The sequence below is a fragment of the Phoenix dactylifera genome, chromosome 18, assembly GCF_051530095.1.
Source record: "Phoenix dactylifera cultivar Ajwa chromosome 18, Ajwa_hap1_PhDact_Kaust_v1.1, whole genome shotgun sequence".
In the NCBI taxonomy this organism is placed as follows: domain Eukaryota; kingdom Viridiplantae; phylum Streptophyta; class Magnoliopsida; order Arecales; family Arecaceae; genus Phoenix; species Phoenix dactylifera.
In genome coordinates, this window is record NC_143207.1 from 5,335,450 (window position 1) to 5,358,984 (window position 23,535).

A 23,535-nucleotide genomic window follows, 5' to 3' on the forward strand; every position below is an offset into this window, starting at 1 on the left:
TAACTAAGTCTCGCTCCGAAACAAAATCGAAGCGACCAGTTTTAGGAAATAGGACCCGGTTGACAATACTTAAGAGAAGTCTCATCTCTGCATTTAGGTCCTGGGAATTGACAACATCAAGAGGGCCGCAGTCCTCTCTTCCTAAAAGTAAATTTAGGGCTGACTCCCTTTGGGGATGTGAGGTTGGAGCCTTACCGTCCCTAGGAATTTGTAGGACAGTGGATAGGACATCTTCATTGACTTCTACTAATGTCCCTTGGACATATCCAGTGTACCCTAGGTCCCCTAAGGCCATATTGCTAAAAAGTTCTCTAACTAGGCCGGGGTAGGTCAAGGTATTTAGGGTACAAAGGTGCTCCCACCCTTGGGCTTGGAGTCTCTCTCCAATAGAGAACCCCTCATGATCTAAAAAGGAGAAATCTATGTACCTTCCTGTCGTGACTGTGCGATTTGCACAGAAAATAGTCGTGGTTGGCGGAGCAACCGGAGGAGACGGCGCGGAGGGTTCTTCCCGTCGTTCCTCACCGTCGGCCGCTACCCTAGGTCGCCTTCCACGGGTCGTCCTAGCCTTCTTTGGTGCCATGGATGCTAGGGTTTGTGATGTAGAGCAAATGGAGGCTAGGATTTGAGGTGGAGAGCAAATGGAGGCTAGGGTTTTTTGTTTTGGTCGGGAATGAAGGAGAAAGCTCGAGTCGGCTCGAGCGATTTCGACCTATTTAAAAAGCCCTCATTCGGTCCCCGAGACGTCTCTGCGACTAAGGCGAGACGTCTCCCCTGGGGGGACGTCTCTGCGATTTGCCAGAGACGTCTCCGACACTGAAAAAATTCAGACTGTATTCTATCTTCTCCCAATTTCTGTTAAATCATCTAATCAACATGATCTCTTTTGATAAACTTAGAGTGAATTTGTTTGTGATCCTCCCCCTTAATGATACATCCTATAATAATTTGATAATGATTTTTGAATTATTAATATTGAAATGAGGAGTGTTTGACCAAATTTCGAATACCTATGAAATAGGCTCTGAAAATATCTCCATGAAGAGTCCAAGGGAGGGTAACCATCCTCCGGAAAGTCAAACAGTTCGTCATTTAGCTTACATGAATTCATGTTTTCACTTATGTTTACCTTGAGGTTGATTACTAGTTTGCGCAGCAAACAATGCAATACAAGTTCAATTCATTTGCTAGGATCATACAAGCTCAAAGCATTCCTTAAGAAATTGAATCTTTCTTTACAAAGGGGCTTTGTAAAGATATCAGCTAATTAATTTTCAATACATACATATTCAATCATCACATCATTTTTCAGCACATGATCCCTAATAAAATGATGCCTAATCTCTATATGCTTTGACTTAGAGTGTTGGACAGGATTTTTTGTTAAGTTAATTGCACTTGTATTATCACACTTAATTGGTATATTATCCATTTTGATACCGAAGTCTTCAAGTTGTTGCTTAATCTAAAGAACTTGGGCACAACAGCTTCCAGCTGCAATGTACTCAGCCTCAGCTGTGGACAAGGCAACTGAATTTTGTTTCTTGCTAAACCAAGAAACCAAATTAGCACCCAAGAATTGACATGTGCCACTTGTGCTTTTTCTGTCGAGTTTGCACCCGGCAAAATCAGCATCGGAATAAGCAATTAAATTTATGTCAGATTGTTTAGAATACCATAAGCCTACATTAGATGTCCCTACTAGATATCTAAAAATTCTCTTAACAGCTTGCAAGTGTGATTCCTTAGGACATGCTTGGTATCTAGCACACATACAAACACTAAATAATATATCTGGTCTACTAGCAGTAAGGTAAAGTAAAGAGCCTATCATACCTCTGTATAATTTGCAGTCTATACTTTTACCTTTTTCATCTTTGTCAAGCTTGCAACTTGAGCCCATGGGTGTGCTGATTTCTTTTGCATCCTTCATCTTGAATTTCTCCAACATTTCTTTGATATACTTGGTCTGACTGATGAAGATGCCTTCCTCTGATTGTTTTATTTGCAGCCCAAGGAAGAAATTGAGCTCACCCATCATGCTCATTTCAAATTCTTCCTGCATAAGCTTGGCAAACTCTTGACAAAGACTATCATTAGTAGCACCAAAAATTATATCATCCACATAAATTTGTACAAGCAATAAGTCACTTCCTTTTCTTTTAATAAAGAGGGTTTTGTCTACATTTCCTCTCTTAAATTTGTTCTCAATTAGAAAATTACTTAATCTTTCATACCATGCCCTAGGAGCTTGCTTAAGTCCATACAATGCTTTATGCAATTTATACACATAATCTGGATGTAAGTGATTTTCAAAACCTGGAGGTTGTCCTACATAAACTTCCTCCATTATATAGCCATTTAAGAATGCACTTTTTACATCCATTTGATAGAGTTTAAAATCCATGAAGCATGCATATGCTAAAAGCGGTCTAATAGCCTCTAACCTAGCAACAGGAGCAAAAGTTTCATCAAAATCTATTTCTTCCTCCTGATTATATCCTTTGGCCACTAGCCTAGCTTTGTTTCTTATTACTATCCCATCTTCATCTAGTTTATTTCTATATACCCATTTGGTGCCTATAATTGAAACATTCATTAGAGTCCAAACTTCATTTCTTTCGAATTGGTTTAATTCCTCTTGCATAGCATTCATCCAATTATCATCTTTTTCAGCTTCTTCTAGTGATTTAGGCTCTATTTGTGAAACGAAAGCAAGATAATTACTAGTGTTTCTTAAAGAGGATCTAGTTCTTATACCTTGTGACGGATCACTAAGGATTAGATCCTTTGGATGACCATGTGCATACCTCCATTCTTTAGGAAGATCTTGATTTCTTGATGGAGGTTGATCTTCTTCATCTCGCTGATTTGTATCTTCTTTGATCTCATCCTCATGTTGTTTGTCTTGAGTGGAGAGTTCCTTCATTTGGTCTTCAAGTATACCTACATCACCATCTTCTTCTTTTCTAGAAGAATCTCCATTAGTTTCATCAAAGACAACATGAATGGATTCTTCAACAACGAGAGTTCTCTTGTTGAAGACCCTGTATGCTCTACTAGATGAGGAGTAACCTAAGAAGATCCCCTCATCTGATTTAGCACTAAATTTACTGAGATTGTCCTTTCCATTGTTCAAAATAAAGCATCGACAACCGAAAACATGAAAATAACTTATATTTGGTTTCTTACCTTTTATCAACTCATACGGTGTTTTCTTTAAGATGGATCTAACTAAAGCACGATTTAAGATATAACATGAAGTATTTATTGCTTCAGCCCAAAAATACTTTGGTAGATCCGATTCGCACAACATGGTACGAGCCATATCTGCTAGTGTGCGATTCTTCCTTTCTACCACCCCATTTTGTTGGGGTGTCCTAGGTGCCGAGAAGTTGTGATTGATACCATTTTCTTCACAAAATTTTTCAAAATACTGATTTTCAAACTCGGTACCATGATCACTCCTAATTGCTTTTAGTTTAAGATTGAGTTCATTTGAAACCCTATTATGAAACTTGATAAAAGCGGGAAAGGACTCATCTTTGTGTGCAAGAAATGAAACCCATGTAAAACGTGAAAAATCATCAACAATTACAAGACCAAATTTCTTACCCCCTAGACTAGCAGTTCTAGTGGGTCCAAACAAATCCATGTGAATTAGTTCTAAGGGTTTTGATGTTGAAACTATGTTCTTAGACTTGAAAGAACTTCTTGTTTGTTTCCCTAATTGGCATGCAGCACAGATTTTATTCTTTTCAAAGTCTATTTTTGGTAGACCTTTGACTAGATCCTTTGTAATTAATTTTGAGATTAAATCCATGCTAGCATGCCCTAACCTACGATGCCATAACCAACTAGTCTCATTGACTTTGGGATTCATGGCTACAAGACATTGGCCATCCTTCATGGTGAGATCATCAAGATCTACCATGTAAACATTTCCATGCCTATGTCCTGTGAGTATGATCTCATTGTCAAATGGACTACTAATTATGCATAGTGATGATTCAAATGATACTTTAAAGCCCTTGTCACAAAATTGACTTATACTTAACAAATTATGTTTTAGTCCATTATCTAACAATACATTATCAATAAATGAGGAGGGTGATATGGAGATTTTACCAACACCAATAATTCGGCCTTTAGCATTGTCTCCAAATGTGACTACTCCTCCTTCTTTTGATTCCAAGGTGACGAAGAGACTCTTGTCACCGGTCATATGCCTTGAGCAACCACTATCAAGATACCACATTCTCTTTTTATTCCCGGCTGCAAGGCATACCTGCAAAATGATCATGTGAAGCTCTTAGGTACCCAAGTTTTCTTGGGTCCTTCGTGGTTAGTGTAGTTGGTTCCCTTAGGCACCCATACTTTAGTTATGCTTTTAGCTTTTACAAATGTATTCTTGTTAGTTTGGATTTTTCTTTGAATACAAGAGTAGGCTTTATGTCCATTCTTTCCACAAAGAAAGCATGTTGGTTTTTCAGTTTTTACGTCTTTTGCTTTTACAAAGAAATTCTTTAGATACTTTTGTTGCTCATTAGTTTTATATCCTAATCCGGCTTTATTAAAAACAGCTCTTTGATTTGAAAGAATAAGATTTAATTTTTCAGAGCTTTGTGTAAATTTTTCAACAATTGGTTTGTATTTATGTACCTCATTCTTAAGATTCAAATTTTCTTTGACTAGTTCTTCCTTATCCTTTTTAAGAGATTCAACATTTTGTGCAAGTGAGGTATTATTATCGAGTAGGGATTTTACTTTTAGATTTAATTCCTTAATTAGTGTTTTTGCCTTTTCATTTTCAATGCTCAGTTTTGAATTTTTGATTTCTAGGTTAGTAGTGTCAATATTTTTAATGCTCTCCTTTTCAATTAATAAGTTTTCAATATTTTCCTTTAGTTTTTGATTGGAGGCTTTTAATTCTTTATTCTTTGCTCCTAACATACTACAATCACCCATAAGTTCTTGAAAAGCCTCATATAATTCTTCTAAAGTAAAATTTATGGTTGGGTTTTGACATACCTCGTCGTCTTCGAACGCCATGAAGCATAGATTGGCGGTCTTTTCCTTCTCTTCCTCGGAGGATGATGTGTCACTATCATCCCATGTTGCCTTCAATGCCTTCTTCTTCTTCTTTACAAAATACTTCTTTTGTTGAGGGCATTCGGAACGAATATGTCCCGGTCTCTTGCAATCATAGCATACGATTGGGTCTCTTTCTTTTTTCCTTTCTTTTTCCCAATCATTTCTCCCTCCAAATTTCTTTCTTGGGAAGGATTTCTTTCTTCTCATGAATTTTTTAAACTTCCTTACTATTAAACCCAAGTCCTCATCTTGACTTTCTTCTTCACTCTCACTGCTCTCTTCTTCACATACACTTGAGGTAGCCTTGAGTGCGATTGTCTTTTTCTTTGGCAACTCTTCTTCATGCTGCTTCATCGTGAGCTCATGCGTCATCAATGAGCCCAAGAGTTGTTCTAGCCCCAAAGTGTTGAGGTCTTTGGCTTCTACAATCGCCGTGACCTTTGCTTCCCATGCTTTTGGCAGTGACCTGAGAATTTTACTCACAAGTTCGGGGTTAGTGTAAGATTTGCCCAAGCTTTTTAGGCCATTAATAATTTCGGTAAAACGTGTAAACATGCATGTGATGGTTTCATTAGGTTCCATCTTAAACAATTCATATTTGTGAACTAGAATGTTCACTTTGGACTCTTTGACTTGATTTGTACCCTCGTGGGTAACTTCAAGCCTATCCCATATTTCCTTAGCGGAACTACATGTAGAGACTCTATTGAACTCATTTACATCTAAAAAACAAAATAGTGAGTTCATGGCTCTAGAATTGAGTTGAGCCATCCTATCATCATTCTCATCCCAATCCTCCTCAGGTTTGGGAACTCGAATGCCATTAACCACATGTGATGGTTCTTGTGGTCCCTTGACTATAACCCTCCACAAGGCATAGTCTTGTGCTTGAATGAAGATTCTCATTCTAGTCTTCCAATAGGTATAATTTGTCCCATTGAAGAGTGGAGGTCTATTGGTTGCTTGCCCCTCGGCAGGAACATTGTTAAAGGGTGTTGCCATCTAGATCTTTGGCTAAGACGGTTAGGTCTTTCAAGAAATACACAGAGCACCCGCTCTGATACCACTTGTTGCCCAGAGATGGTCACCCAAGAGGGGGGTGAATTGGGTGTTTTAAAAACTTTTGACTAATTAAAAAATAAAACACACGAATATATGCACTAACGTAAAGAAGGAAGAATGAGAAAGGTCAATCGCAAACACAAGGTTTTATGGTGGTTCGGAGCTTCCACTGCTCCTACATCCACTCCCCAAATCACCTTTGGGAATTTCCACTATAATCCACGATTACAGTACGGTAGTTTTGCGAGTTCACTACCCAACTCGTTGTTTTACACCGGGCTCACAACAAACCCAAAACCCCCAATTTCACTTAGGCTTGGGACGCCTTTCCCTTGTTCCAAGTCCCTTGACTGGAACAAGCACCACAATGAAAGAGTTTACAAAAGAAAATAAAAGCTCTAAAAAGCAAATATAACAATTATGAACAATTGAACCCGGAAGAATCGTTTTGCCGTTGGAAGCGTGGGAGATATTGATTCTTCCGATGTGGAGCTTGTAGGATTGAGTGTGAGCTTTGAATCCCAAGTGCACGAGAGTGGTTGAGCTTGAAATCACTTGGGAAGCTTGAAAACACTTGATTTCTTCACTTGAATGCACTCGCTCCCTTGAACTTTTCTTTCTTACTTCTCTCTTGAATGATCTAGCTTTGGGTTGGTGAAGAGTTGTTAAGAAGCACTTAAGAGGTCCCTTTTATAGCCCAAAAAGCAAATATAGCCGTTAGAGACAAAGAAAGAAGGATTTGAAATTCAAACCAAACCTGAAAAGCTGTCAGTCGCGTTCCAGTCGCTCCGGGGACGTCTCGGCTACAAGATTTTACTTTTTCCATTGTCTGGGGTCGACTCGGCACTTTCAGGGGACGTCTCGGCTTGTTTGCACTTTTTGAATGGGGACGACTCCGCTGATCTGGGGACGACTCCGCTTCTTTATCTCCGAAGAACATGTCCTCTGGAATTTTCTGAGAGAGTCGACTCCGCTCCTTCAGGGGACGTCTCGGGTTGTCTGCACTTTATGCATGGGGACGACTCCGCTGTCTCAGGGTCGACTCCGCTTCCTTATTACCAAAAAACTATTCTCTGGAAAATCCTGAGAGAGCCGTCTCCGCTATCTTGGGGACGACTCGGGAAGTCTCCTTTTTACTTGCGGGGACGACTCGGCTTACTGTGGGGACGTCTCGCGCATATCTCTTGAAAACTGCCTTTCTGCTGCCACTGAGAGAGTCGACTCCGCTACTGAGAGAGTCGACTCCGCTAACGCGGGGACGACTCGGCAGGTGTCGGGGACGTCTCCAAGTGTGCCGGTTCTTCCTGTTTGTGCCAGAGACGTCTCTGAAACTATCCGGAGACGTCTCGGCTGTCCCTGATCTGTTTTCTTTAACTCAAAATATTCTTCAATAAATTCATAAAAATTATGGAAACTTGCCTAGACATTTCTTAACAATATTCTTAATAAAACACATGAATTCCTCAATTAAATTGTTAAGATATAATGGAATTTTACTCTAGTGTTTTGTATTCATCAAAATCTATTAGGGGGTCAACACACTTGCACTAAAGCAAATCAGCTATAAACCTAAGCCCCATCTTCTCAAGATGCGTTTTAGTTTTCTGCCGACTTAGTTGCTTAGTGAATGGGTCCGCCACATTTTCTGTGGAGTCTACTCTCTGATCCTCTACTTATTTTCTTTCGAGGTAGTCGCTTATTAGGTTAAACTGCCGCTCTATGTGCTTCGATTTCTGGTGAGACCTTTGGCTCCTTAGCTAGTGCTATGGTGCCTTTGTTATCGCAGTAGAGTGTTATGACATCCTAACTATGCAATGAACCTTTTAAACCAAAAGATTTCCACTGCACCCTTAGAGACGGCTTAACATTCAGCTTCTAAGGTAGAATCTATAATGATCGGTTGTTTGGAACTCTTCCAATTTACTGAACCACCATTGCACATATTCTGATGTAGACTTTCTATCATCAATATGTGTGCATCCTTCTACCTTCAACTCTGATCTTCTTCCAAAGACCAAGAACATGTCCTTAGTTCTTCTCAAGTACTTAAGACTGTTCTTCATAGCTATCCAGTGCTTTTTGCCTGGATCTGATTGACATATGCTCGTGACATTCACAGCATGTACTATATCAAGTCATGTACAGAGCATGGCATACATGAGGCTCCCTATTGCTGATGCATAGGGGATCTTGCTCATGCATTGAATCTCTTCAGATGTGTTGGGGCACATCTTCTTGAAGAGATTAATTCCATGCCTTAGGGGTAATAGACCCCTTTTAGAGTTTTCCATGTTGAACCTTTTCAGCACTTCCTCTATGTACATCTTCTGTGATAGGCCAAGCATCCTTTTAGATCTATCTCCATAGACCTTTATTCCCAAAATATAGGATGCTTCCCCAAGGTCTTTCATGGAGAACCTTTTTGACAACCTGACCTTGACCGAGGTTAGCATGGGAATATCATTCCCTATCAGGAGGATGTCGTCCACGTACAGTACGAGAAATACAACAGCGCTCCCACTAACCCTTTTGTAAATACATGGTTCCTCTTCGTTTTTGATGAAATCAAACGTTTTGATTGCGTCATCGAAACGAGTGTGCCAACTCCGAGATGCTTGCTTTAGTCCATAGATGAACTTTTGCAGCTTGCAGACCTTGTGATCTCCATCACTGGAAGTGAAACCCAAAAGCTGTTCCATATAGATGTCTTCATCAAGATATCCATTCAGGAAAGCTGTTTTCACATCCATCTGCCAGATTTCATAATCATGAAATGTTACAATGGCAAGCAATGTTCGGATGGATTTCAGCATGGCTTCAGGTGAAAAGGTCTCCTGATAGTCAATGCCCTTGCGCTGACTATACCCTTTCGCCACAAGCTTTGCCTTATAGGTCTCACCTCTCCATCCGAACCTATCTTCCTTTTGTAGATCCATTTGCATCCAATAGGTACAATACCTTCTGGTGGATTTACTAAGGTCTAGACTTGGTTGGAATGCATGGAGTCTAACTCTGACTTCCTAGCTTCCAACCATTTCTCGGAATCGATATCAGATATCGCCTCGTCGTAGGTTTTGGGATCCTGCGTGTGATCCCTATCTCCTACTAAGAACATTTCCTCGGTATCCTCTTCTAGTATACCTAAGTATCTATTGGGAGGATGGGAGACCCTACTAGATCTGTGAGGTGGTTGAGGGACATCGTGTACTGGCTCTGTATGAATGGGTTCGATAGGATCCATGACTCGTTGCTTTTCAGAGACTTTCTCTTCAAGCTCAATTTTCCTCCCACTGCCTCTATCAAGAATAAACTGGTTTTTCCAAGAAGATGGCGTGACGACTCACAAACACATTGTGATCCTCTGAGACGTAAAAATTGTATCCTAATGACTCTTTAGGATATCCTATAAAACGAGCACTTATGGTCCTAGCCTTTAGTTTGTCCGCCTGTAGTTTCTTGACGTGGGCCGGACATCCCCAAATCTTGAGATGACCAAGACTTGGTTTCTTACCATGTCATATCTCATATAGTGCGGTAGGAATGGACTTTAGAGGGAACTCTATTCAACAAGTAAATAGCTGAAAATAGGGCATCTATCTAAAGAAACAAGGGTAAATCAGTAAAGCTCATCATGGACTGGACCATATCAATAGAGTCTGATTCCTCCTCTCTGACACTCCATTGAGCTGAGGTGTACCAGGAGAAGTCTATTATGAAACTATACCATTCTCCTTGAGATAATCACGGAACTCTCCATTAAGGTATTCACTTTCTCGATCTGATCGAAGAACCTTAATGAGTTTTTGTGCTTATTTTTCTACTTCATATCTAAGCTTTTTGAACCTTTCAAAAGTTTCATATTTGTGTCTCATACACATATCCATACCGTGAGTAATCATCGGTAAAATGAAGTAAAAAATTATAACCCCTAGCCAGCACATCGAATGGGCCACACACATCAGTGTGTACTAGGGTAAGTATTTCAGTGGACCTCCCTGTGTCCTACAAAGGATAATTTGGCCATCTTTTCTTGAAGGCAGAATTCACAAATCAAATATGACTCGAAAGTCAATGAGCCTAAAAGCTCATGTTTCTCCAATTTGTTTATTCTGTCTTCTCCTATATGGCCAAGCCTGAGGTGCCATAAATACTTTAGATTTATCTCATTTTTGGATCTATTAGATCCTATGGTATTCATTGTTTGCTCAGATATATTCACATATACATCCATATGTATGTGATAGAGACTGTCAATCATAAAATCATATTGAATCAATTTATTTTTTTTAAATAAAAATCTTTCTGTGCTAAATAAAATACAGAAATCAAATTTCTGCTAGCAATAGGTAACAGTCCCTAAGTATCCTGAGCATATCTGACATACCTTCTGAAGGTCTGTCACCCTTCATGTTCTTTATGCTTCCCATGTATGTAGGACAGTTCCTCTTCCAATGGCCGTCCATGATGCAATGGAAACACTTTTCCTTGCAATTGGCCTTTTTCTTGGAACTTCCTTACTTGGTGTTTTCTTAGTCTTCTGCTTCTTCGCAGGCTTCTTCTTCTTCCAAATAGACTCTCTCTTGAAAGTAGAAACCAACTTGACAGCGAAAACGATGCCCCTTGAACTTCTTCAAGGTCCCTAAGGTAGTTACCAATTTATTTAACAATTCTATTTTAGTGCATACAACCTTGTTCATATGGTAGTTTACTATAAACTATTCATATGAAGCTGGAAGGAATTGCGGGATCAAATCCGTTTGCAATTCCTTGTGTATGGTCATGCCAAGCTTCTCAAGCTTCTCTAAGTCCTTTATCATGGTCAAACCATGATCATGGACATACTGCCCATCGTGCATCTTGGCTTTGAAGAGCCTCTTGGACACTTCAAACCGAGCTGCGTGAATCTGATCACCATACAACTCTTGCAGGTGATTTAATATGTCCCGGCAGTCTTCATGTTCTCATGCTGGCATTGTAATGCATTGGACATGGATGCCATTGTGCAGCACCTAACTTTATTGTCATTGTTCGTCCACTTAACAAGCGTCTTACGCTGATCAGTGATCGGACGGATTGGTAACACGGGGATTCCACGGTCTAGCATATACCCGAATTTCTCACAATTCAAAACTATTTTTGAAATTTGCTGAGCCAATCTTTATAATTGGGTTTGGTCAAACGGTTGTTCTATAGGATATGAGTTAAGAGTCTAGAAGCTGACTTTATAATCCTCAGAGAGTAAAGATTCTAGTTAGACTTTTGTACTTGATCCTAATCTGTTCTAAGGTCTTTTAGAACAAATGTAACTCCCACTATTTTCTCGAATTCCTCACACTCCCCTGGTAGGAAAACGGAAAACCCACACGACTAGGGTTTCTAGTGGGTACTGCGGTCCCACCGATTTACATGCCACCTCACCTAACAGTTATTGGTGACACATAAATTGATGAATGTACTACTCTTGTACAATGCTTCTCAAGCATGTTGCAGTGCTACTTGGTCTCTAAGCCATGAAGACCTCACCTAACAGTTATTGGTCCCATTTCTTAGTTAAGTCAGACCCACCGTATAACCGTAGGAATAAAGTTGTCATTGGGTCCTCACCTAATAGTTATTGGTGCCCAACCCCACCTTTACCCTACAACATCTCATGTCTATAGAGAGGTCCAGCCCCCCGATACAACTTGACCACTGTATCCAGCCGAGACAAATCAACATCAGAAAGGCCTTAGCAGCTCTACTACAGTGGAAGACCTATTGACTTAATATTGGTTAATCATGTCTTAGTGATTGCAACTTGAGCTCTTCATAAGAGGTAATCGAACAATTGGCCAGATAAGCAGGTGGGAGGCTCTCCTTACTCAGAGAGTAAGGTCCTAATTAAGTAACCACCTTTTATGCTTTCCTAGACACCAATTAGATCAATTAATCTAATATGACTTGCTCATGTCGGTTCACTCTCGACTTGATTGAGGAGATTTTAATTTAGGTATCAATTGGGTTTGCTACATCACATGTAAACCTATCTACCCGACTCTCATTCACATCACATGCAAACGGCACATCACAGGCAGTTATAATCGCAGCATCAAAATAAAGCTAAACTTTAAATAGGTGATGATCATGGATTCTAATTAGGTCATATTACAAGCACATGCACGTCAATCGATCAACTGGTCTTCAACTCTTGAATTGGTTCCAAGCCTCCTTGATTTGATCCTTGACCAACTCTTGATCCAATCGCCATCAACCGCTTAGACCCCTGTTCATCTCATGCCTTGTCTTCAACTTGATCGTTGACGTACATCACATCACAGAAATACAACCAGATGTAAAATAAAAATAATAATAAATTACATCTTCTTTTAGGAGGCACGCAGGCCTCTCAAAACATCAAATAAGATGCATGCAAGCATCTGAGAAATTACATGACATCACAGATCACATCGCAGGTCATTACATTTGATACCAAAAGGGTTTGAATCCTATGATCATCACCACATGCAGCAATTATAATTTTCAGATCTGAAAACTAACTGATTATCTCATGACATAGGTTGCTGATCATGCTAATCATGATTCTAAACTTTGTAATCTCATTAATAATGCAATTAGAATCATCATCTTATCACATAAAAATCAGCATGCAAAAATCAGCACCCTAGAAAAAATCTGCATGCAGAAAATTTTCAGCATGCATAATCTTTCAATTTTCAGATCTAATAAGCCTACTAATAATTAATTCTTATCTTAATCTATGAAGCCTAGGCTCTGATACCACTGTTAGAAACCCCGCACATGCCGCTGAAAATTCAAAAAAAATTCAGATGCAGCGGAAGAGGCATGCGCGGGATTAACCGTTCATCGCATGAACGTTGTTCAAAAACCGTTCGTAGATAGATAAGGATTAAAAACTTTTTAGAAACATTAGAAGATCAGATCTTCATCTTGTGCGGGTAGATGATCACCGCAAACTGAAGTTCGTGGTTTAGGATGAAGGTTCGCTTGAAGCCGTTCAAGTGCCCGACCTCTACAGGTATCCACACGAAGCAGAAACCGATCAAAGCTTCCTTGTCTCCCCGGGGTGCTAGCTCCCTTGCAGAGACAACTTTGGATGGCTGATTTCCTCCCTTTGAATCAACCCTTGATTGTGCTTGGGAGGAGCGAGAAGAAGGAGGGATCTTGAAGAAGAACCAAAGCCCTCACTGCAGCCTTTCTTTTCCCTGCGTTGGATGAAGGAAGGGTGGAAGAAAAGAGCCGCCAACACCTTGGACCTTTGCTCTCCTTGCTTGCGGCTGAACCAAGGGAAGGGGAGAGGGTGTGTTGCCCAGAGATGGTCACCCAAGAGGGGGGTGAATTGGGTGTTTTAAAAACTTTTGACTAATTAAAAATAAAACACACGAATATATGCACTAAAGTAAAGAAGGAGGAATGAGAAAGGTCAATCGCAAACACAAGGTTTTATAGTGGTTCGGAGCTTCCACTGCTCCTACAGCCACTCCCCAAATCACCTTTGGGAATTTCCACTATAATCCACGATTACAGTATGGTAGTTTTGCGAGTTTACTACCCAACTCGTTGTTTTACACCGGGCTCACAACAAACCCTAAAACCCCCAATTTCACTTAGGCTTGGGACGCCTTTTCCTTGTTCCAAGTCCCTTGACTGGAACAAGCACCACAACGAAAGAGTTTACAAAAGAAAGGAAAAGCTCGAAAAAGCAAATATTGCAATTATGAACAATAGAACCCGGAAGAATCCTTTTGCCGTTGGAAGCGTGGGAGATATTGATTCTTCCGATGTGGAGCGCGTAGGATTGAGTGTGAGCTTTGAATCCCAAGCGCACGAGAGTGATTGAGCTTGAAATCACTTGGGAAGCTTGAAAACACTTGATTTCTTCACTTGAATGCCCTCACTCCCTTGAACTTTTCTTTCTTACTTCTCTCTTGAATGATCTAGCTTTGGGTTGGTGAAGAGTTGTTGAGAAGCACTTAAGAGGTCCCTTTTATAGCCCAAAAAGCAAATATAGCCGTTAGAGATAAAGAAAGAAGGATTTGAAATTCAAACCAAACCTGAAAAGCTGTCAGTCGCGTCCCAGTCACTCCGGGGACGTCTCCGCTTCAACGGAAGACGTCTCGGCTACAAGATTTTACTTTTTCCGTTGTCTGGGGTCGACTCGGCACTTTCAGGGGACGTCTCGGCTTGTTTGCACTTTTTGAATGGGGACGACTCCGCTGATCTGGGGACGACTCCGCTTCTTTATCTCCGAAGAACATGTCCTCTGGTATTTCCTGAGAGAGTCGACTCCGCTCCTTCAGGGGACGTCTCGGGTTGTCTGCACTTTATGTATGGGGACGACTCCGCTGTCTTAGGGTCGACTCCGCTTCCTTATCACCCAAAAAACCATTCTCTGGAAAACCCTGAGAGAGCCGTCTCCGCTATCTTGGGGACGACTCGGGAAGTCTCCTTTTTACTTGCGGGGACGACTCGGCTTACTGTGGGGACGTCTCGCGCATATCTCTTGAAAACTGCCTTACTGCCGCCACTGAGAGAGTCGACTCCGCTACTGAGAGAGTCGACTCCGCTAACGCGGGGACGACTCGGCAGGTGTCGGGGACGTCTCCAAGTGTGCCGGTTCTTCCTCTTTGTGCCAGAGACATCTCTGAAACTATCCGGAGACGTCTCGGCTGTCCCTGATCTATTTTCTTTAACTCAAAATATTCTTCAATAAATTCATAAAAATTATGGGAACTTGTCTAGACATTTCTTAACAATATTCTTAATAAGACACATGAATTCCTCAATTAAATTGTTAAGATATAATGGAATTTTACTCTAGTGTTTTGTATTCATTAAAATCTATTAGGGGGTCAACAATCTCCCCCTTTTTGATGATGACAAAACACTGAGTATATGCAAAATTTGAGATTTAAACATATACACAGTATTTGATCAGATGTACAAGTATAATGTTTTGATTAGAACTAGATACAATGTGCATCACTCAAAGTATTCAATTTTCAGTTCTTTCCTTGTGCATAAGATTGATCTTTATTCAACTGAATTTGAATCAAGTTAAAATGAAGTATTGATGCTGAGGATAATTGAAAGCTAGATTCTTTTTGACTCCCCCTTTCTTTTCCAGAAGGGCAATTATCTTAAGGTCAATATTCTTCAATTTTATCTTTTCTAAATCAACTTTGGAGTATGATTATAAATTTTGCATTCCATATTCAATATCCATATATATAACTGCTCCCCCCTTTCACTATCTCTACATTCAATATCTACTCCCCCTTTTTGTCATCAACAATGAAGGGGACAAATTATCTCTATATTCAATATATTCAGTGTTCATTTTACTCCCCCTTTGATATTCAGGTTGTGCTCCCCCTGTTTCATATGCTTTGATACGTTGTGCCAAATCTGAATACTTAATGTATGTTATGAGATTCTTATGATACATCAAGAGGCACATTCACATTCATAGAAACTCATACATAGAGTTGGCAATGTACACAGTTTTCAAAAGGGATTGTATTCATGTATCATTGTGAACCTTTGAAGTCAGTACATAGTCAAAAAGAAGAAATCATTACAAGTATTGATTTCTAATACAAAAGTGTTTCAAAAATAGCCTAGGATTTACAAAAAGAAGATCCTACAAGATATCCATCATCGGCGACGTTGCTCATGGGCCCTACCAGCTGTATTTTGTTCATAAACCTTACAAGCTGCATCTATGAATGTGTTGATGGAATCCATGAGGGTCTTAAATTGATCTCCCTGTGACTTGTGGAAACCTACCACAAGTGCCTCAAACTCTATAGTTGCCATTTCAATTCTTCCTCTGAGTTGGGCAACTAAGGTGCTCACATTGCCATCTGGTTTTGTTAGCTCTTTAAGACTCTTGAAAATGCTCTTCAAGCTATCCTTGAGCTCTAATGATCTGATAGTTTGGGTGGCACCCACACCAATTATTTCTTGTGTTGTAGCTTCAATTTGACTTCTAATATCCTTCATCTCTTGTAGAAGCCCTTCATGTGAAGCTCTGATGGGGGCCAACTCTGTGGAGATCATGGATCTCATCTCCTCCCTCATCTGCTGGCAAATGGCAGATGCTAAGGTGCGCATCTGATCCTCTGACAGAAAGGAGGGCCCACTAACTGGAGGAGGTGGTGGCATGGATGTGGAAGGTCCAGCTGAGCTGGAGGGAATATCAGGGATATCCATGTGGCTAGGTGGAGGAGAGTGATGGTCAGACTCATGATGTGGGATCTCAGGCTCTAGGATTTAGGTTTTTCTCTTTGGTACCTTGACCCACGATCCATCTATCTTATGAAATTCCATTCTTCTCATTGTGCCCTCATTGTAATAGTCGGTGTTTCTCAAGGGCTTTGCAGGTTCATTTGTTGGAATGGGAACCTTGAAGTGTTTAAAGATTAAGGTAAAGATCATGCCATAGGGTATACTAAACCTAGAATACCTATGACATAGGGCAATGTAATTTAGCATGAGTCTAGGGAGGTTTAGAGGGATCCCTAGTAGGATGTGGTGCATTATAACTAAGTCTCGCTCCGAAACAAAATCGAAGCGACTGATTTTAGGAAATAGGACCCGGTTGACAATACTTAAGAGAAGTCTCATCTCTGCATTTAGGTCCTGGGAATTGACAACATCAAGAGGGCCGCAGTCCTCTCTTTCTAAAAGTAAATTTAGGGCTGACTCCCTTTGGGGATGTGAGGTTGGAGCCTCACCGTCCCTAGGAATTTGTAAGACAGTGGATAGGACATCTTCATTGACTTCTACTAATGTCCCCCGGACATATGCAGTGTACCCTTGGTCCCCTAAGGCCATATTGCTAAAAAGTTCTCTAACTAGGCCGGGGTAGGTCAAGGTATTTAGGGTACAAAGGTGCTCCCACCCTTGGGCTCGGAGTCTCTCTCCAATAGAGAACCCCTCATGATCTAAAAATGAGAAATCTATGTACCTTCCGGTCGTGACTGTGCGATTTGCACAGGAAATAGTCGTGGTTGGCGGAGCAACCAGAGGAGACGGCGCGGAGGGTTCTTCCCGCCGATCCTCACCGTCGGCCGCTACCCTAGGTCGCCTTCCACGGGTCGTCCTAGCCTTCTTTGGTGCCATGGATGCTAGGGTTTGTGATGTAGAGCAAACGGAGGCTAGGGTTTGAGATGGAGAGCAAATGGAGGCTAGGGTTTTTCGTTTTGGTTGGGGATGAAGAAGGAAGCTCGGGTCGGCTCGAGCGATTTCGACCTATTTAAAAAGCCCTCATTCGGTCCCCGAGACGTCTCCGCGACTAAGGCGAGACGTCTCTCCTGGGGGGGACGTCTCTGCGATTTGCCAGAGACGTCTCCGGCACTGAAAAATTTCAGACTGTATTCTATCTTCTTCCGATTTCTGTTTAATCATCCTAATCAACATGATCTCTTTTGATAAACTTAGAGCGAATTTGTTTGTGATCCTCCCCCTTAATGATACATCCTATAATAATTTGATAATGATTTTTGAATTATTAATATTGAAATGAGGAATGTTTGACCAAATTTCGAATACCTATGAAATAGGCTCTGAAAATATCTCCATGAAGAGTCCAAGGGAGGGTAACCATCCTCCGGAAAGTCAAGCAGTTCGTCATTTAGCTTACATGAATTCATATTTTCACTTATGTTTACCTTGAGGTTGATTACTAGTTTGCGCAGCAAACAATGCAATACAAGTTCAATTCATTTGCTAGGATCATACAAGCTCAAAGCATTCCTTAAGAAGTTGAATCTATCTTTACAAAGGGGCTTTGTAAAGATATCAGCCAATTGATTTTCAGTGCATACATATTCAATCATCACATCATTTTTCAGCACATGATCCCTAATAAAATGATGCCTAATCTCTATATGCTTTGACTTAGAGTGTTGAACAGGATTTTTTGTTAAATTGATTGCACTTGTATTATCACACTTAATTGGTATATTATCCATTTTGATACCGAAGTCTTCAAGTTGTTGCTTAATCCAAAGAACTTGGGCACAACAGCTTCCAGCTGCAATGTACTCAGCCTCAGCTGTGGACAAGGCAACTGAATTTTGTTTCTTGCTAAACCAAGAAACCAAATTAGCACCCAAGAATTGACATGTGCCACTTGTGCTTTTTCTGTCGAGTTTGCACCCGGCAAAATCAGCATCGGAATAAGCAATTAAATTTATGTCAGATTGTTTAGAATACCATAAGCCTACATTAGATGTCCCTACTAGATATCTAAAAATTCTCTTAACAGCTTGCAAGTGTGATTCCTTAGGACATGCTTGGTATCTAGCACACATACAAACACTAAATAATATATCTGGTCTACTAGCAGTAAGGTAAAGTAAAGAGCCTATCATACCTCTGTATAATTTGCAGTCTATACTTTTACCTTTTTCATCTTTGTCAAGCTTGCAACTTGAGCCCATGGGTGTGCTGATTTCTTTTGCATCCTTCATCTTGAATTTCTCCAACATTTCTTTGATATACTTGGTCTGACTGATGAAGATGCCTTCCTCTGATTGTTTTATTTGCAGCCCAAGGAAGAAGTTGAGCTCACCCATCATGCTCATTTCAAATTCTCCCTGCATAAGCTTGTCAAACTCTTGACAAAGACTATCATTAGTAGCACCAAAAATTATATCATCCACATAAATTTGTACAAGCAATAAGTCATTTCCTTTTCTTTTAATAAAGAGGGTTTTGTCTACATTTCCTCTCTTAAATTTGTTCTCAATTAGGAAATTACTTAATCTTTCATACCATGCCCTAGGAGCTTGCTTAAGGCCATACAATGCTTTATGCAATTTATACACATAATCTGGATGTAAGTGATTTTCAAAATCTGGAGGTTGTCGTACATAAACTTCCTCCATTATATAGCCATTTAAGAATGCACTTTTTACATCCATTTGATAGAGTTTAAAATCCATGAAGCATGCATATGCTAAAAGCAGTCTAATAGCCTCTAACCTAGCAACAGGAGCAAAAGTTTCATCAAAATCTATTCCTTCCTCCTGATTATATCCTTTGGCCACTAGCCTAGCTTTGTTTCTTATTACTATTCCATCTTCATCTAGTTTATTTCTATACACCCACTTGGTGCCTATAATTGAAACATTAGGGGGTCTTTTCATTAGAGTCCAAACTTCATTTCTTTCGAATTGGTTTAATTCCTCTTGCATAGCATTCATCCAATTACCATCTTTTTCAGCTTCTTCTAGTGATTTAGGCTCTATTTGCGAAACGAAAGCAAGATAATTACTAGTGTTTCTTAAGGAGGATCTAGTTCTTATACCTTGTGAAGGATCACCAAGGATTAGATCCTTTGGATGACCATGTGCATACCTCCATTCTTTAGGAAGATCTTGATTTCTTGATGGAGGTTGGTCTTCTTCATCTCGCTGATTTGTATCTTCTTTGATCTCATCCTCATGTTGTTTGTCTTGAGTGGAGAGTTCCTTCATTTGGTCTTCAAGTATACCTACATCACCATCTTCTTCTTTTCTAGAAGAATCTCCATTAGTTTCATCAAAAACAACATGAATGGATTCTTCAACAACGAGAGTTCTCTTGTTGAAGACCCTGTATGCTCTACTAGATGAGGAATAACCTAAGAAGATCCCCTCATCTGATTTAGCACTAAATTTACTTAGATTGTCCTTTCCATTGTTCAAAATAAAGCATCGACAACCGAAAACATGAAAATAACTTATATTAGGTTTCTTACTTTTTATCAACTCATAAGGTGTTTTCTTTAAGATGGATCTAACTAAAGCACGATTTAAGATATAACATGAAGTATTTATTGCTTCAGCCCAAAAATACTTTGGTAGATCCGATTCGCACAACATGGTACGAGCCATATCTGCTAGTGTGCGATTCTTCCTTTCTATCACCCCATTTTGTTGGGGTGTCCTAGGTGCCGAGAAGTTGTGATTGATACCATTTTCTTCACAAAATTTTTCAAAATACTGATTTTCAAACTCGGTACCATGATCACTCCTAATTGCTTTTAGTTTAAGATTGAGTTCATTTGAAACCCTATTATGAAACTTGATAAAAGCGGGAAAGGACTCATCTTTGTGTGCAAGAAATGAAACCCATGTAAAACGTGAAAAATCATCAACAATTACAAGACCAAATTTCTTACCCCCTAGACTAGCAGTTCTAGTGGGTCCAAACAAATCCATGTGAATTAGTTCTAAGGGTTTTGATGTTGAAACTATGTTCTTAGACTTGAAAGAACTTCTTGTTTGTTTCCCTAATTGACATGCAGCACAGATTTTATTCTTTTCAAAGTCTATTTTTGGTAGTCCTTTGACTAGATCCTTTGTAATTAATTTTGAGATTAAATCCATGCTAGCATGCCCTAACCTACGATGCCATAACCAACTAGTCTCATTGACTTTGGGATTCATGGCTACAAGACATTGGCCATCCTTCATGGTGAGATCATCAAGATCTACCATGTAAACATTTCCATGCCTATGTCCTGTGAGTATGATCTCATTGTCAAATGGACTACTAATTATGCATAGTGATGATTCAAATGATACTTTAAAGCCCTTGTCACAAAATTGACTTATACTTAACAAATTATGTTTTAGTCCATTAACTAACAATACATTGTCAATAAATGAGGAGGGTGATATGGAGATTTTACCAACACCAATAATTCGGCCTTTAGCATTGTCTCCAAATGTGACTACTCCTCCTTCTTTTGATTCCAAGGTGACGAAGAGACTCTTGTCACCGGTCATATGCCTTGAGCAACCACTATCAAGATACCACATTCTCTTTTTATTTCCGGCTGCAAGGCATACCTGCAAAATGATCATGTGAAGCTCTTAGGTACCCAAGTTTTCTTGGGTCCTTCGTGGTTAGTGTAGTTGGTTCCCTTAGGCACCCATACTTTAGTTATACTTTTAGCTTTTACAAATGTATTCTTGTTAGTTTGGATTTTTCTTTGAATACAAGAGTAGGCTTTATGTCCATTCTTTCCACAAAGAAAGCATGTTGGTTTTTCAGTTTTTACGTCTTTTGCTTTTACAAAGAAATTCTTTAGATACTTTTGTTGCTCATTAGTTTTATATCCTAATCCGGCTTTATTAAAAACAGCTCTTTGATTTGAAAGAATAAGATTTAATTTTTCAGAGCTTTGTGTAAATTTTTCAACAATTGGTTTGTATTTATGTACCTCATTCTTAAGATTCAAATTTTCTTTGACTAGTTCTTCCTTATCCTTTTTAAGAGATTCAACATTTTGTGCAAGTGAGGTATTATTATCGAGTAGGGATTTTACTTTTAGATTTAATTCCTTAATTAGTGTTTTTGCCTTTTCATTTTCAATGCTCAGTTTTGAATTTTTGATTTCTAGGTTAGTAGTGTTAATATTTTTAATGCTCTCCTTTTCAATTAATAAGTTTTCAATATTTTCCTTTAGTTTTTGATTGGAGGCTTTTAATTCTTTATTCTTTGCTCCTAACATACTACAATCACCCATAAGTTCTTGAAAAGCCTCATATAATTCTTCTAAAGTAAAATTTATGGTTGGGTTTTGACATACCTCGTCGTCTTCGAACGCCATGAAGCATAGATTGGCGGTCTCTTCCTTCTCTTCCTCGGAGGATGATGTGTCACTATCATCCCACGTTGCCTTCAATGCCTTCTTCTTCTTCTTTCCAAAATACTTCTTTTGTTGAGGGCATTCGGAACGAATGTGTCCCGGTCTCTTGCAATCATAGCATACGATTGGGTCTCTTTCTTTTTCCTTTTCTTTTTCCCAATCATTTCTCCCTCCAAATTTCTTTCTTGGGAAGGGTTTCTTTCTTCTCATGAATTTTTTAAACTTCCTTACTATCAAACCCAAGTCCTCATCTTGACTTTCTTCTTCACTCTCACTGCTCTCTTCTTCACATACACTTGAGGTAGCCTTGAGTGCAATTGTCTTTTTCTTTGGCAACTCTTCTTCATGCTGCATCATCGTGAGCTCATGCGTCATCAATGAGCCCAAGAGTTGTTCTAGCCCCAAAGTGTTGAGGTCTTTGGCTTCTACAATCGCCGTGACCTTTGCTTCCCATGCTTTTGGCAGTGATCTGAGAATTTTACTCACAAGTTCGGGGTTAGTGTAAGATTTGCCCAAGCTTTTTAGGCCATTAATAATTTCGGTAAAACGTGTAAACATGCATGTGATGGTTTCATTAGGTTCCATCTTAAACAATTCATATTTGTGAACTAGAATGTTCACTTTGGACTCTTTGACTTGATTTGTACCCTCGTGGGTAACTTCAAGCCTATCCCATACTTTCTTAGCGGAACTACATGTAGAGACTCTATTGAACTCATTTACATCTAAAGAACAAAATAGTGAGTTCATGGCTCTAGAATTGAGTTGAGCCATCCTATCATCATTCTCATCCCAATCCTCCTCAGGTTTGGGAACTCGAATGCCATTAACCACATGTGATGGTTCTTGTGGTCCCTTGACTATAACCCTCCACAAGGCATAGTCTTGTGCTTGAATGAAGATTCTCATTCTAGTCTTTCAATAGGTATAATTTGTCCCATTGAAGAGTGGAGGTCTATTGGTTGCTTGCCCCTCGGCAGGGACATTGTTAAAGGGTGTTGCCATCTAGATCTTTGGCTAAGACGGTTAGGTCTTTCAAGAAATACACAGAGCACCAGCTCTGATACCACTTGTTGCCCAGAGATGGTCACCCAAGAGGGGGGTGAATTGGGTGTTTTAAAAACTTTTGACTAATTAAAAATAAAACACGCGAATATATGCACTAAAGTAAAGAAGGAGGAATGAGAAAGGTCAATCGCAAACACAAGGTTTTATAGTGGTTCGGAGCTTCCACTGCTCCTACATCCACTCCCCAAATCACCTTTGGGAATTTCCACTATAATCCATGATTACAGTACAGTAGTTTTGCGAGTTTACTACCCAACTCGTTGTTTTACACCGGGCTCACAATAAACCCTAAAACCCCCAATTTCACTTAGGCTTGGGACGCCTTTCCCTTGTTCCAAGTCCCTTGACTGGAACAAGCACCACAACGAAAGAGTTTACAAAAGAAAGAAAAAGCTCTAAAAAGCAAATATTGCAATTATGAACAATAGAACCCGGAAGAATCCTTTTGCCGTTGGAAGCGTGGGAGATATTGATTCTTTCGATGTGGAGCGCGTAGGATTTAGTGTGAGCTTTGAATCCCAAGCGCACGAGAGTGATTGAGCTTGAAATCACTTGGGAAGCTTGAAAACACTTGATTTCTTCACTTGAATGCCCTCACTCCCTTGAACTTTTCTTTCTTACTTCTCTCTTGAATGATCTAGCTT